The sequence below is a fragment of the Saimiri boliviensis genome, chromosome 1 (assembly GCF_048565385.1).
Source record: "Saimiri boliviensis isolate mSaiBol1 chromosome 1, mSaiBol1.pri, whole genome shotgun sequence".
Classification (NCBI taxonomy): domain Eukaryota; kingdom Metazoa; phylum Chordata; class Mammalia; order Primates; family Cebidae; genus Saimiri; species Saimiri boliviensis.
In genome coordinates, this window is record NC_133449.1 from 246,519,773 (window position 1) to 246,537,018 (window position 17,246).

A 17,246-nucleotide genomic window follows, 5' to 3' on the forward strand; every position below is an offset into this window, starting at 1 on the left:
AGTAAGGCCTATAAGTTCCTACCTGTGAGAATTGTACACTGAAGCAGAGGAACATGTAAGATATCCCAAGTCAATTTGTCAATATGAAGTCACTTTTTGTTGCTGGTACCAATTAAGTAGTAAGGGGGTTTTGTTCCTTGAATTTTGCCCTGTATCTCAGTTCTAGAAATCGTTACTGAATGCTACTGAGAGTTGGTCTAATGGAGACATCAACTGCCCAGGTGTAGAACATTTTCCTCATTGTTAGCTATTCCTGTCTCGCAAATCACCTGCCCAGGACTATTCTATTGGCTCCCTGAGACTTGGAAACCTATGGTCTGGCCTGCTTAATCCGTGGTTATGATATCCACCTCTCCCAGGTCTGAACTGCTCTTTCTTTCAAATCTGTCAAATATTTTGATGGGACTGTTATTTTACTCATTTCCTAATTCAAAAACTACAGTTGTTTTTACAATGTGAATATACTTAACAATATTGAACTGTACCCTTAAGACTGGTTAAGCTGTTATATTTTTATTTTATTTTTGTTTTTTCTAGAGTTAGAGTCTCACTCTGTCACTCAGGAATGAGTACAGTGGCATGATCATGACTCGCTGCAGCCCTGAACTCCTGGGCTCTAGAAATCCTCCCACTGCAGCCTCTGGAGTAGCTAGGACTATAGGCACATGCCACCTTGCCCAGCTAATTTTTAAATTTTTTGTGGAGATGGGGTCTCATGATGTTGCCCAGGCTGGTCTTTAACTCCTGGCCTCAAGCAATCCTACCACCTCATATGTTTTATTTTTTACCACAATTTAAAAAATTTTTCATTATTTTTAAAAGTTGTTTTTTTTTTCTACTAGTCCCCTCCCACTTGCAACAAAATATATTTTATTTTAATATTTCCCTTTATTTTATATCTACACCAAGATCTTCATCCAGGTCCTTCTCATTTTATGTCTACATTAATTTTAAAAACCTAACCATATTGCACTCTGATGTCTATTATTTACTGTTCAGAAGTCCTTTCTTTAGGGAACTACTCCATTCCATACAATCCTACTTTGTCCATGGGGTTTGTGTGGGACTATCACCCTTCTATCTAGAAGTAGCAATGTAAACCAAGTTTGACTCATGGTATTCTATCCTTTTAGCCACATAAACTATTTCAGGGATGGGTACATGACCCCTGCTGAGCCAATTAAGAGTTTTCCTAGAACTTTTGCTGGTGCTTCCAGGAAAAAATAACTTTCTCAGCTACTATGATCATAAGCTATAAAGACCATGGAAGATCTGGGATTGCTGGGCCATTTTTTCTACTATGTGGAGGAAATCTATCTACGAATAAAACCAATTCAGAATCATGTTACATATGGTACATATCCTGATGATATGGAGCATTTGAATCTAGCTGAATTTCTGTTCAGTTATATTTTCTAAAATATTGTATTAATTGAGATTGGCTAAGCTGCAGTAAAAATAGACTCTAAAAACTAAGTAGTTAAATAAATAATTAGAAGTGTATTTCTTTCTTATTCAACAGTGCTGGGTGACTGTTCAGCTATGCCATGCAACTCTTTCCACATGGTCATTCAAGGATCCAGGCTGATGGCTATTGAGTCATTTTCTACACATGACTTCTAAGGTTTCCCTGAACACTGCCATTTCATTTAGACAGAAAGAAAAAAAGAGCACCCAGGAACATGTAATGGAGATTTATGGTTCAGGCCAATGAAGTGACTCATATTTCTTTCATTTACAATGCACTAGAGAAAACTTAGTCACACAGCCATATTTAATTTCAAATGGAGCTCCTAATGGTAGTTTGTGTGTCCACAAAGAAGGAAAAAGTAGATTTTGGTAGGAAGCTTGTGGTCTCTACCACAAATACGTTCCTGAATAAAGCCAAATCAATAAAAAACATTGATTAACAGACCATAACATATTTGCCCCAGAAAAACTGGTTTTATTGAATTAAAAACTTGGTGGGATATCATTACCCATAATTCAGTGTTATTATAAAAAATACTCCAGAAAAAAACTTATCAAATTAATCAAAGTATGTTATTAAGAATACTTGTTCATTACAATACATAGTGTCTATTTATAAAAACCATAGGAGAAAGTCACATCAGACACTAGTATTAAGGATAGTAGAAAATAACAAATATAAGTTTTCTCTTACAGGACCAGGAAAGATTAACAACATGGACCTAGTATTATTAAAAGTGTAGGAAAATTAACAAGATCTTATACTGTTTGGAATATAAATTGAGCAGTATGAGTTGTGTGACCAACTGTTTCCTTTTCTGGACTGACTACCAAGAAGCTTAGGGGTATGACCACGAGTACTCTAGTGGGGTAATTATGTAAGATTTTGTACCTTATTGCTTGATTTAAAAAAATAAGTAACATATCATTTTTAGAATGAAAGCAAAATAAGGCTATTTTTATTTTTGGAAAAGAAAAAACAGGAATACTCCTCTAAATAGTTGTTTGATTATCTCACGGCTATTGTGAAGTTCTGATTTAGAGGCTTCACCTTTTTGAGTTGGTTGCTCCAAAGCTCAGAATTGCAGTTGAGTCCACTCTTAGAAAATGCATAGGTAATCAGAGATTATATTAGTGTCTCATATCTGGTTCTACGTTTTCCCCACCCTGACTTTAGGTTCCTCCTTTCACTGCAATTTTATGCCTCTATCTTTGAGTCTTCAATCTTATGTTCTTTCTGGAAGAAGGAAGAGAATGATCTAATAATATTTTTATTGTATCACAATTCTAACAGTGTACCTACACAAAACTCAATTCTACAATGCATTTTTTTAATACAGCAAAAATCGAAACTCTTCACCTTAGTGTTTATACTAATGCCTAGGTCAAACACTATTATATATGGGAGAAAAAGAAAGAAGGCTCAAGTCGCTCACACTCTGGTTCAACGATCCTAATATTTTTCTTACTATGACTCATATCTGACAACCTAATGGCCTCACATTCCTGGAGGCATACCAAGATGTATGCTATATACAATTCTCAGCATGATAACAACAACTTTGTCTCTTTGGCTATTACTGATCTGGGACACACTAGTGGTCTCAGGGGCCAGATGGTTAGGAACACAGATTGACTGCAATAGAGAGATAAGTACAAGAGAAAATGCTGTGTGCTGTGATACCACACTGGAAAAATAAGGAACCCAGAATTGTAAAGTAAAAAGAAATGAGAAACTTTCTGTAAGAGATATCTATTCAATAACAGTTAGGCAGGCAAAAGAAAAGGTTAATAGAGATTAGAAAGATCATTCTAGAAAATTAAAATTAAGAGAACAATTGGATTTTACATGGGAAAGATTATGAGAATATTTTTGGACACTTGAATATATGCTATTCTGTACCATATGTCATCCTTTCTGTGTCATTGGAAAATCAGCTAATCCATATGATAGCATTTTTTAGATAAATGAAGCCAATTCCTTTGAAAAGCAAATATTCTCAGTCTGATCGTTTTAATGAAAAGAATTTAAAAATACTTTGGAGTTCTTTTTTTCCTGCCTTAGTGAACTAAACACCCTTTGTGTACTCACTTTCTCCTTGGGTAGCATGCTAATTATAAATAAAACATAGTACACTATGTTAAAATAGTGTCCTACTGTGACTGTTTGACTTTTAAATGATTCTACCACATTGCAATAATACAGTTATTTCATATTGCCAATTAGTGTTACTGCTAGCTACTGTCTGTCAGCCCCTTTCCAATCTTTTATGTATAGAAAATTGAGGAAATGAATTGGCAATGAAAGGAAAACTGAACTTGCTAAATCCCGTACTTTACACACTACATTAAGTCAGTAGTTCTAGCCTGAGGACAGTTGTATCTGTACAAGGTTCGAAGTGCATAAATTTTATGATTTTTTTTTTTAAACACTACCTTCAAATAGATCTTGCTGGATTTTGTTTTGGCTAATTTCCAGCTATGTTTTCCTGATTTCTCAGGCTGCTATAATCCTTACTTGAAGAGTATAATTTGTGGGACAACAGAGTAGAAAAGGGTCAGTTGGCACAGTATTCAAATTTAGACTTTGGCTATAATATGTAAATGAGATTGTACATTTCATCATCATTTCCATCATCATTTTCTCTAGGTTAAAGTTGAATTTTAAATACACTACTCTACCTCACAACCAGTAGGATGGCTATTATTCTCCATACAAAAACCCCAGAATAACAAAATAACAAGTGTTGGTGAGGTTATGAAGAAACTGGAACCCTTATGCACTGTTGGTGAGAATGTAAAATGATATAGCCACTAATTCAAACAGTATGGCAGTTCCTCAAAAATAAAAAAAACTATAATTATCACATTATCCAGCAACTCCACTTCTGGATATATAACCAAAATAATTGAAAGCAGAGTCTCAAAAAGATATCTGTTATGTCCATGTGCATTGCACCATTATTCACAAAAGGTAGAAACAATCCAAGTGTCAATCATCAGACTATATATATATATATATATATATATATATATATATATATGTGTGTGTGTGTGTGTATATATAATTTAAATTGTATATAGATTTTGTGTATATATAATTTTAATTGTGTGTGTGTGTATATATATATATATATATATACACACACACACACATATAATGAAATATTATTCAGCCTTAAAAAAGGAAAGAAATTCTGACACATGCTATAACATGGATAAACCTGAGGACATTATGCTAAGTGAAATAAGCCAGACACAAAAAAGACAAATATCATATTATTTTACTTATGTGAGGTACTTAGAGCAGTTCAATTCATAAAGGCATAAAGCAGAATGGTGGGGGAGAAGAAGAATGAAGACTTGTTGTTTAACAGATACAGAGTTGTTTTAGCTTTGCAAGATACAAAGAGTTCTGGAGATTGGTTGTACAATAATGTGAATATATTTAATAGCACTGAACTACAGCCTAAGAAATGATTAAGATAGTAAATTTAATGTATGTGTATTTTACCACAACTAAATAAAAATACAGAAACTACAGATTTTGTAACCCTGTTCTGATAATTCTTCAACTTTTAGAGGTAAAACTCCATGTTTATTCCTTTTTTGGTCCTTTTTGAGATTCTAAATTATGTGGATTAAAAACAACTTTTACCTGTGATTTTAAAACATATATATTTAATAAAAAAAACTCTTTGTACCAAGTCAGACTGGGTTTATAAAAAATTACTATATACTCTTGGTACCTATTTATAATATTTTTAGTAAAAGGTTATATCAATATATTGACTCAAATAGTATATAATTAGCAGCTATAATCCACAAGGATATAATTGATCTGTAAAATTGCCAAACTAAAATTCTATATACATAAAAAGAATACAAAACTAATATACTTAATTTTAGATACTATTATATATTATATATTGATTTTTAAAATACACCTTGGCCCCAACAGATGATGAGGATGCATGTTTACCTTGCATATTTGTGTCAAAAGCAACTAGAGACATAACCACAACTTGAAAAAGTACACCCCATTGTGAATGTGGTTCTGCCACCACTCCACTCTCCAATCACCCATCTTAATCCACTGTGGTCAGAAACATGATATTTGTATGATCTCAAAGATGATTATTTTCCACTGCCTGATTGCCTTCTAGCAACAGATGAATAGTATTTAAGTCATAGAGAGGAATAGTGGTTCTTCACTCAAATGTCTTCAAGAAAAAAAGCCACAAAGGTTACAGGAAGAACTCTCATTTGGGTATTAGGATTAACATCAACTTTGCTGAGATTGGGAACAAGATTATTGGCCCAGGTATAATGGCTTGAAGAGAGCTGCCTGGGAGGTAGCTTTTGACAACACTACCTCTCAATGCAAATAATTACAAATTTCCATTATCCCTATCCTTAGGCAAATTTACTTATTCAATAAGAATCTTAATTTTTTATAACTCTAATGCCTCATTCTTCACTTCCTATAAAAACATGCTTTTGAAAACTATACATGCTTTTGAAATAGTTCCAGGAATCCTACCTGATTAAAGAGTGGTCTCGTTTTAAACTCAATCTCCTTTTTAAAAAGTTTAATGTGAGTAGGCACTAACTCCAGGATACAAAAATAATTTGCCAACCGAGTTAGTTAGCAAGAAATAATATGAATACTTTTCTGATTTTTCTTGACTGAAAATAGATAAGCAAACATATCTCCTCAGTGAAAGCCATCCAAAGGTAATTTCAAAACTCTCCAAAACTGTAAAGGGAAGAAACAGCCAACGGAATGAATTTTCAAACTCAGTTCCAGTACATATTAGAACTTAAAAAAAATATTTGATGCTGGGTGTTATTCAGGGACACACTTAAGTTTGTGATATGAAAAATAAATGAATTCATTTGTCAATAAGTCCCTTGTGAGGGGGAAATGTGAAAAGAAACAAGTCTATCTTGATATTTTAACTTTATATTTATTAAATTGCTTTGGAAGTAAACTTTCTTTGTTCTTTCATTCCATCTGCCATGAAGTAAGGACTATAAAATCATTTCCTTTCACTGTAATGACAGTATATACCCTAACATAAATGTCACTTTAACTAACTCTAGGTACACACAGCATCCCCAAAACACTCCATTTGACTCTTTTTACTTTTCCTGACCTTAATATCTCAGTAGGAAATCTTACTAAAATGAAATATTATTCTGGAAATAGCTGGGTTGATTATTTTTTTTTACTTTTGGGCTCTGTAGCAGGTTATAATCCTACCAGACAAAAACAAGAGTCTCATCACAGTTTAAATAACATGAAACATCAGAGAGAAGAGATGATGATGGATGTTATAACACTGAGATCCAAGAGCAATGTGCACCTAGTGGGACCAGCCGTGGCTGGTTCAGAAATTGCTGAGGTCAGCCCCTACCTCAGATGCTTAGCAGGTCTCTACAAATGGCTAATATTTTCTGGGAATGCCTTGACACAAGCTAAGCTGATGGACAAATACTGACAAATCAACTTAGATTTTTTTTCTTTTTTCTGAAACGGCAATTGGTTAGGAGCAGATTCTGGAGCCAGACCACTTGGCTCCGAAACTTGTATAACTTGTATTTTTAGTGTTACTTAAGTTCTCTGTGCCTCCGTTTCCCTATCTAAAAAGTAGGAATAATAAAATATGATCATAGGATAAAATTAGTTACTATATTTAAAGTGTTACGAATAGTGTCTGGAACTTAGTAAGCATTATATGCCTTAGCTTTGTATTATTAGTTTGTGTTAGTACTCTTGGGACAGGAGAATAGAAAGATCATCATAAATCAGGTTTTGATAGCATAATGTAAGATTATGTTTAAGACCTAGCCATTGTGCTGCTGAAGGGGAGGGGTGAGCAAGGGGAAGTCCTGATGTTCCTGAAGTCAGATTGGCCCTAGCACTCTGCAGAGCAGCCATTCTTTTTCCACCTAGAAAGCTCTAGTGATTTCAGGATCAAAGAAACTTTAAGAAAAGCTGGTAGGAAGATCAAAAAAGAAATAAATGTAGATGGGTAAGGAACAAATATGATTCTGGGTAACACTATTAATTTTCCAAGCATGGGGAGTCCCTCCCTTATCTGGGGTACAATTATAGCACAAAACAGTAGAGAATATCATTATGCAGCCCAGCTTGGATCCTCAAAGAATAGCGTAAGTATACATGGGTTAATTGCCAGGCATAATGGAGGGATACTCACTTTACTTTGGTCTTTAAAACTGCTTAGTCCCAAGGTCAACCTGCATTTTAATCCTGGTTCCCTCACAAAACACATATCCAAACTCTTAACTTTCCCTCTTTCTCAGATGTGTTATCACTAAAGTCCTTCAGAAGAGATCTTATGATAGATAATATATAGGCAAGGTGGGAGGATCACTTGAGGCCTGGGGTTCAACACCAACCTGGGCAACACAGCGAGATTCTGTCTCTTAAAAAAAAAAAAGGTAAAGAAAAAACTTTAAATAAAATTAAATAAAAATAGGAAAAAATCAAGAAAATTCCACTTACAACAGCTACAAAAAATACTTAGGAATAATTTTAACCAAGGCAGTAAAACAGCTGTACACTGAAGACTATAAGACATTAATAAAAGATATTTTAAAATACACAAATAAGTGGAAAGATATCCCATGTTCATGGATTGAAAGATTTGTTACAATATTGCTGAAATGTCCATACTCCCCAAAGCAATCTAGATTCAATGCAACCCCTTTCAAAATTCCAATTATAGTTTTTACAGAGCTAGAAAAAACAATCTTAATATTTTAATGGAACCACAAAAAAACCCAAACAGCCAAGGCAATTTCAAGCAAAAGGAACAAAGCCAGAAGCATCACGCTATCTGATTTGAAAATCTACTACAAAGCTATAGTAATCAAAACAGCATGGTACTGGCATAAAAAAATGACACAAAGAGCAATGAATCAGAAAACAGAGCCCCAAAATAAACACACATATTATGGTCAATGGCTTTTCCACAAAGATGCCAAGAATCCACAATGCAGAAAGGACAGTCTCTTCAATTGTGGAAAAATTGGATATACACATGCAAAATAATAAAATTAGACTCTCATCTCACACCATATACAAAAGTCAACTCCAAATAAATTAAAGACTTAAATGTAAAACTTAAATGGTAAAAATCCTAGAAGCAAACAAAATGAAAAAGCTTCTTGGCTTTAGCAGTGTTGTCTTGGATATGATACCAAAGCACAGGAAAAAGCAAAAATAGACAAGTGGAATTATATCAAATTAAAAAGCTTCTGCACAGCAAACGAAAAATAAACTAAAAACAGAGTGAAGATACAACCTACAGAATGGGAGGAAATATTTGCAAACCCACATATCTGATAAGAGATTAATATCTAAAATATAGAAGGAACTCATTCAACAGTTAAACAAAAAAAACCTGATTAAAAAATAAGCAAAGGACCTAAATAGTCATTTCTTGAAAGGAAACTCACAAATGTCCAACAGGTAAGTGAAATATGTTCAAAATCCCTAATAATCAGAGAAATGCAAATTCAAACCACATGAGATATCACCTTACACCTGTCAGAATGACTAGTATCAAAAAGACAAAAGATAACAAGTGTTTGTAAGGAAATAATGGGGAAAAGGGAACTCTTTCATGCTGTTGATGGAAATGTAAATTAGTACAGCCATTATGGAAAATAGTGTGGTGGTTCCTCAAAAAGTTAAAAATAAAACTATCCTATAATCCAGTTGTCCCACAACTGGTTATATATCCAAAGGACATGAAATCAGTATACTGAAGAAATATCTGCACTCTCATGTTTATTGCAGCACAATAGCCAAGATGTGGATACAACCTAAGTGTCCATCAATGGATACCAGATGAAGAAAATGCTATGCAGATATAGACACACACACACATATTCAGCTTTAAAAAACGATGGCAATCCTGTCATTTACAACAACTTAGATGAACTGTGAAAACATTAAGTAAAATAAGTAGGCACAGAAAGACAAGTGCCACAAGATCTCACATACATTTGACATGCAAAAAGCTCAAAATCATAGAAACAGCTAAATGGTGGGTACCAGAGGTTGTGCGTGAGGTGTTTGGGAAGTTATTGGTCAAAGGGCACAAAGCTCCAGTAAGACAGGAAGAAAAAGTTCAAGAGATCTATTACATATCATGATGATTACTTAGTTTATATTAATATTAGGGTTCACTCTTGGAGATGTACATTCTATGGGTTTGGATAAATTTATAATGACATATACTCATCATTACAGTATTATACAGAGTACTTTCACTGCACTCAGAATACTTCAGCTTTCTTATTCATTCCTCTGTTCCTTTAATCACTGATCAATTTTTCCCCCTGAGACAGAGTTTCGCTCTTGTCCCCCAGGCTGGAGTGCAATGGCGTGATGTCGGCTCACTGCAACCCCTGCCTCTCAAGTTCAAGTGATTCTCCTGCCTCAGCCTCCTGAATACCTGGCACGTGCCACTATGCCCAGCTAATTTTTTTATTTTTAGTAGAGGCGGGGTTTCACCATGTTGGCCAGACTGGTCTTGAACTCTTCACCTCAAGTGATCCGCCTGCGTCGGCCTCCCAAAGTGCTGGTATTACAGGCATGAGCTATTGCACTCAGTCAACCACTGATCTTTTTACTGTCTCCATAGTAATGCCTTTCCAGAAGTGTCATATAGGTAGAATCAGCCTTTTCAGACTGGCTTCTTTCAACTGGTAATATGCATTTAGGTTTCCTCATGTTTTTGAATGGTTTGATAGGTCATTTCTTTTTAGCAATGAATAATACCCCATTGTCTGAATGAATGTAATCATTTTTAAAGCTGGTTTCCATTTACCGGATTTTCCTCAACACAGAATTCACCACCACAGTTTCAAAAACAGAACATTATCTGTCTATAATATGGACTAATATATTCACGTGGTTCAAAAATAAAGCATAAAATGGTATGTAATGAAAAAACTTCCTCATGCAGTCCCATCTGCTAAGTTCCCATCCATGCATACACACAACTGGTAATTCCTCTTTATTAGTTTATCTTTTCTCAGATTATTTTTATGCATATAAAGTCGATGTAAATGTGTACGTCTATGTATTACACACACATACATACATAAAATTTACCCCTTTTGTTTATCCACAAATAGTTTATTTTACAAACTGTTCTGTACTTTTCCTTTTTACATAGTAACAGAGTCGAAGATTTTTTCATATTAATACATAAAACATATCATCATTATTTTTACAACTGCATCTATTGTGTAAATATAACATAATTTATGGAACTGGTCCTCTAATAATGAGCATCTGAGTTTATGAAAAATGTAAATTACAATCATGGAATTATTTGTTTATAAGGACCAACGAATTTTGAATGAAAGTTAAATAACCTCCTATGGCTAAAACAGTGCTACCAAAGTTACTGTGCTAATTAAGGTATTTAAAATAATAGTTTGACATCCAAAAGTACAAATACATTCTAAAAAAGGCTCTAGCATATTAGTGACAAACTTACATGGTTACACCTGGATTTTAAATCGGAATTTATTATGAATAATGTTACCCATATAATTCACTCACATTATATGTCAGGAAAATTGTCAGGCTTCAAAAAGGATACCTGGTTTGCCCAAGACTGCGATGGGGATTTTTATATTGATGTGAAAGCATTATTGGAAAGCAGAGAGAAAATAATTATCAAGTAGCCCTTAAAATCTTCACTTTCCTCTAAGACACATGTTGAACAAATGTCTGGGAAAAAATGTCACCTACCAACTAAGAACAATGACTCTTTTCTACTTATTAGAAGATAAGTTGAATATCTGCCCATGTTCACATAAAGATTTAACCATTACACGTGATGTTTATTCACCTGGTTGGATAAACTAAATGTTGCTTATAATTCATAATTTATTATTTGCACTAACTGAAAGAGTCACATAGTAAAGTCTGCCAAGTTTTAAACTTGAAAGTCGTTTATTCTAGTATTTGTCTGTTTTTGGTAATGAGTTAAATAAATAATATTTCTTACCTACAGTCTCTCTAAGACTAAGTCTCTCTTAGCCTCTAAGAATTTAAAACCAACACTGGGAATCTCTGTGTATTAAAATTCATGAAAAAAATTGGTACAGATGAAAACACAACCTACAACCACCTCAAATAGTCATTAGCACCTCTATTGATAGTGTTTCAACTCTTGGATCAAAAATATTCAAATACTTATAAAACTACTTCTAATTAAAGAGAGATAAAAATTATACTAGTAAATGGTGAATATTACACTGAGATAAGAATATTACTTGATGGTAATTTTTCATATCTCAGAAATACAGGCTATAATCCAATCCTTTAAAGTTTAAAAAATTTAAATTTGTGTATCTCCATTTAGATGTTACTTTTGAATATTAGCTCTTCATAAAATACCATGTTACTTTAAGTTACATTTTTAAGTCTTTTTACTAAATGTTAATCTTTATAAATGATCTGTGCTTTGGATAGAATTTTGATAGTGAAGCAGTTATTTTCAGCTGTGCTCTGTAATACTGAAGCAAAATTGTGCCAATTTAATATTCTCTGGAGAATTCAGGTTGACAGTCCCTTAGGGATTTCATTTATTTAAAACCCACTTGGATTTTATTTTTTATATGAATGGGACATAAACACGATAACAATAGTTATCATACTTTTGCTAACTATAGAAACCCAAACCTGGTAATTATCATTTTTTTCCATAAAAAATATCCTTATGGTTTATACTCCAGTCTTCCTCAAATATGCATACTTAATAAAAACTAACATGTTTTCTCCTGAAGAATATATTTGGGAATCTTAACAAATAAGAATATCCCACAGTTATATGATAAATATTTGTGGGATTCTGAATTATGCATAGAATGAGTATGACTGACACAGTTCTGCTCTCAAGGACTTCATAACTTAGCAAATGATACATATTTGTGAAAAATAAGCACAAAAATATATACTTACGAGAGAATGTTCAGGAATACTGACTATTTTGTTTTCTAGGGTTGCCATAACAAAGAACCACAAATTGGGTGGCTTAAAACAACAGAAATTCATTCTCTATTCTGGAGGCTGAAGTCCGAAATGAAAGTATAGGGAGGTAAGGCCCTCTGAAGGCTCTAGGGAAGAATCTTTCTTTGCCTTTTCTAGTAGCTCCTGACCTTCCTTGACTTGTAGCTGCATTACTCCAATCTCTGCTTTCAACTTTCTTATGTGTGTCTGTGTCCTCTCCTCTTCTTATAAAGAAACCAGTCACTAGATTTAGAGACCACCCTAATCTGACCCTATCTTAACTATATAGGTAAACTTATAGGTAAACTATATAGGTAAATCTTAACTATATAGGTAAATCTTTGAATTTTTGGATTAAAAAAATTGATCTCACAGCATTCATGGTTTCTAGTTCTTTTTGAGAATATTATCTATTAGTTATATGTGCTTTATAAACATCTGATAGATGTTCTATTCTTCAGAAACATGATTTTTTAGAAAATGACTCCTATAATATGTTTGCTACAAATATAGTCTCTTCCCATCTCTTTTTTTTCCAACAGTAGCTTAAATAATGCGAGTACAAATGCCACTTCCTTAAATATCTGATGGGTCCTCAGCACTCTGGCATGTGGTAGCTTTGTCCCCAAGCCTTTTTTTTTCTTTTTGGCCTGTCAGCTGTGAGAAACAGTTTTCTACCAATTACTGTCACAATATGAATAAATTCAAAACTGAAAATATAAGCACTGAATATTTTCAGTAAATTTATCCCCAAAACTACATTAAAATAGGGACTTACCATTTAAACAAGGAATTTAGCAAGTAATAATGAAGAAGTATCACATTATACTTTGTCTTCTATAAATAAAAACACAATATTAGAAGATAAATAAAAAGCATTCATGCAAAGAAGAGAAATGGGCAAATGACAGCAAGCATATAAAATGAAATTTTAAAAAGCTATAGCTGCAAAGAGAGCATCAATTAAGAAATATGACCTCAAATGTTATGGACTTATGGGTTTTTTCACCCTTTTTGGATGATTAATAATAACTTAATAACAAATAATTTTGAAAAGATTTATTTAGGATTTACCTCTTTATCCAACACCAATCAGTTTATTTTAGTACGTGGCTCTAATCAAACATTAGGCAACCATTTGTTCCCTAACACGATCTTGGTTTAAAAGGTAAGAGAGAAAAATACTATAAAAATTAGCAATGCTTTTAGATGATCATTCCTAATAATACCCCAAATAAACAAGATACAGTTGGTTCTTACTGTAAACTGTTCTATGCCAAAATTCATTTTCTGGGGGTGGGGTTAATAAAAGTTCTATATTTACAGGTGTGACCAAAGAGTACCATCTGAACTGGCTACAGTTCCAGTGGTCTGGTCCATCAACCTTGTTTGGTCAGAACACAGCTCTTCTAAGTCTCTGAATCACGGTCAATTTTAATACCAGGGTAATAATGCACAATTATTTGCAGGACATACTGTTTTACACGCATTTTCAGAACAGGCATTATTTTGCCTTTTGTGTAGTTCCACTTAATCTTCTCAAATGTCTTTTAGAATACTTTATTTTTGATGATCCATGTATATTATAGATTGCAGCTTAACAAACTCCCACAGAAATGGAAGATTCAGGCCTTAAAGTTATAGTTTGTAACATCGCTGACTTTTTCTCTCTTTCTCTCTTTCTTTCTTTCGTGCTCTTTCCCTCTTCCTCACTCCCTCTCATCACCCACATTCAATCCACCACCAAGTCATGCTGTCAAGTCTTTCCTAATGTCCCTCCTAAGTCTGCATTGTTTGCAGCTCAGCTACTACCCTTTACTTCAGCCCTGCACCATGTGCCTGCATTACTGCAATAACAATTGTTCTAAAATAATATGTGCACTAAAATCCATCTTGTGAGAATAATACCATAAAATCCCCTATAATTATGTCATAACTCTTTCAGAGCTATTCAAAGGCTTCCCATTATTCATAGAACCATTTCCCAAAATAAGCTGTACAGAATACTGAAGTTTCATATGATTTTTACCATGTTTTGGTTTTTAAAAGGGAGTAAGGGTAAAGGTATGGGTTCTCTTGCCAAGTGTAGATAAATAGAAAAAGTGGTTTCTTTATAGCAAGATTTTTCAGAGCTTTTAATACGTTGAATACACATTGCACATATCCGAGGGTTAGAAAGCATGCATTTTACAAATTTATTTCATTACGGAACCCTTTTACCACATGGCACCTTGTAACCTCTCCCAGAATATTAGGACAGTTTTTAAAAAGCACAAACCCTGAGATTTCTCCTTATGACCCTCTAAAGTTGGACCTCAAATTATTTCTAATATCTCTCACTAACTTTGTATGAATTTCCACCTTCATCTAGACTCTACACTCATTGTACTTTGAGCCAGTAATATGCATGTACAACTGCCCTCCTCTCTATCTACAAAAACTCTGTCAATCCTTTATAGCCAAGTTCAAGTTCTGTTTCCTCTACAAAGCCTTCCCTAACAATTTGTGTGCACATAAATCTCTTCCTTTTTTGAACTATACCACTTTCACTTCTTCTTACAGTCCAGTGACAATCACTACCTAAACATAAATCTTCCAGAGACTTATCTTTAATTTTGTTTTTGTTGGTTGTCTCTTTTCCCATAATAGAGAGCAAGATCCCTGAAAGAAAAGGCACGTCTTTCGTACATGTCCTATAAGTACAGCTTTGCAATTAGCAGGGCCTCAAAAATATTTGCCAAATGGGGGATGACAAAAATTTTAGGATGGTGTGCTATTTGCCTCTCCAGATCGAGAAAACACCTTTCTGACCCCTGGCCCGAAAGGTGACCTACATAAATTACATCAACAGGTTCCCTTGCCCTCTGGCTTCCAGTGGGATTCAGCTAATAGGGAGTATCTACAGGAGACCAAAAGGAAGAAGGCCAGTAACATTCAAGAATTTATTTTGCTGGCTCTCTTCTTGCAAGGTTAAATGGGGGAGAAGGCTAGTCCCATTGGCCCAAGGTCACAACTCTGTCTCTAGGTCCCAGAAACCACTTCTTCCCCTCACTCTTTCAGCACTGGAAATGGTAGACAGCCTGTTGTTAGCCTTTCAGTATTGCAATTGTGGTGGTTTCCTATACTTTGTAGTTTCCCTCCTAGATAAGAGCCCACACCTTTACATAGTCCCTTTATTTAGTTCTCTTTAAATTACCTAATTTGAATGTGCCATCTGTTTCTTGCCTAAATTCTAACTGATACAGATGGTAGATATAAATCGCTTGGCTGTTTTAAAAAATAGTTATTAGTCTCATAACACTAAGAATAGGCAATGAATTTGTTTTGAGAATATAAAACTAAATATAAGCTATAGTCTACAATGAGTTCTGAATTATGATCCACTTGGGTAAAGAAACCATGACTTATTCATCTTTGTATGCAGCCCTGTACCTAGAAAAGTCCCATGCACACTGTTTGCAAAACATTCACCTGACTAATTTAACAGTCTATGATAGAAGCAGCACTCACCAAATATGCACAACCTCATATACATTTTGCAGCCTCCCCTGCAGTTAGGTGGGGGTCAAGTGGCTAGGATGTGGCCAGTGTAATATGGGTGGAAGCGATGTATGCTTCTTCTAGGCCTGCCCTTAACATCATCCTAAGTGAGTCTTTGACTTTTTTCTTTTCTTGTCAATGTTGAAGACTTTTCCAAGTGATGTCAATAAGATAAATGAGAGCTGCTCGATTTTTTTTTAAACCACACTTAGGTTAAGCCACTTTTGTGGTTTATTATTTATCTAATACAGCATCCAAGTATTCTCTATTGATAATAATCAAACATTTTAAATAGTATGATGGATTTTAACTTCTCTTTTTTTTTTTTTGTTTTTTTTTGTTTTTTGAGTCGGAGTTTCACTCTTGTTACCCAGGCTGGAGTGCAATGGTGCGATCTTGGCTCACCGCAACCTCTGCCTCCTGGGTTCAGGCAATTGTCCTGCCTCAGCCTCCTGAGTAGCTGGGATTACAGGCACGCACCACCATGCCCAGCTAATTTTTTTGTATTTTTAGTGGAGACGGGGTTTCACCATGTTGACCAGGATGGTCTCGATCTCTTGACCTCATGATCCATCCACCTCGGCCTCCCAAAGTGCTGGGATTACAGGCTTGAGCCACTGCACCCGGCCTTAACTTCTCTTTAGCTATTACAGCTTATGAAAATTTTTGCTGTTTCAAGATAGAATGTGGACTAATCATATGCTCTAGGCTATGTGATGAATGAAAATAAGTACCTTGATAATTTATTATTGACAAATTGGGAAAAAACTAAAACATTCTTTTTACTTGTTTAGCATTAGGCAAGTCTAAGAATAAGATAATTATAAAATGATGTGATGATGATGAGGAGTGCTGCCTCCAGACTGAGACCCCTGGCACGGGTTTGTGTTTCGTCCTTTTTGGTGTAGCGGAGAAGAGAAGGAGAGAAGAGAGTGCTCTATGGTTTAAAGAACAATGTATAAAAAACAGTTTTTCCTGCATGTTCTCACTCATAAGTGGGAGTTGAACAATGAGAACCCATGGACACAGGGAGGGGAACCTCACACACCAGGGTCTGTTGGGGAATGGGGAGGGATAGCATTATAAGAAATACCTAATGTAGACAACCAGTTGATGGGTGTAGCAAACCACCATGTCACATGTGTATCTATGTAACAAACTTGCACATTCT

At 34.5% G+C, this 17,246-nt stretch overlaps 1 protein-coding gene across 18 annotated transcripts in view; it reads right to left on the bottom strand.

Annotated features, from left to right (window-relative positions):
• NDUFAF2 (NADH:ubiquinone oxidoreductase complex assembly factor 2) overlaps positions 1–17,246 on the bottom strand; it is a 205,753-nt gene that overhangs the window by 93,663 nt on the left and 94,844 nt on the right. The window lies entirely within an intron of this gene.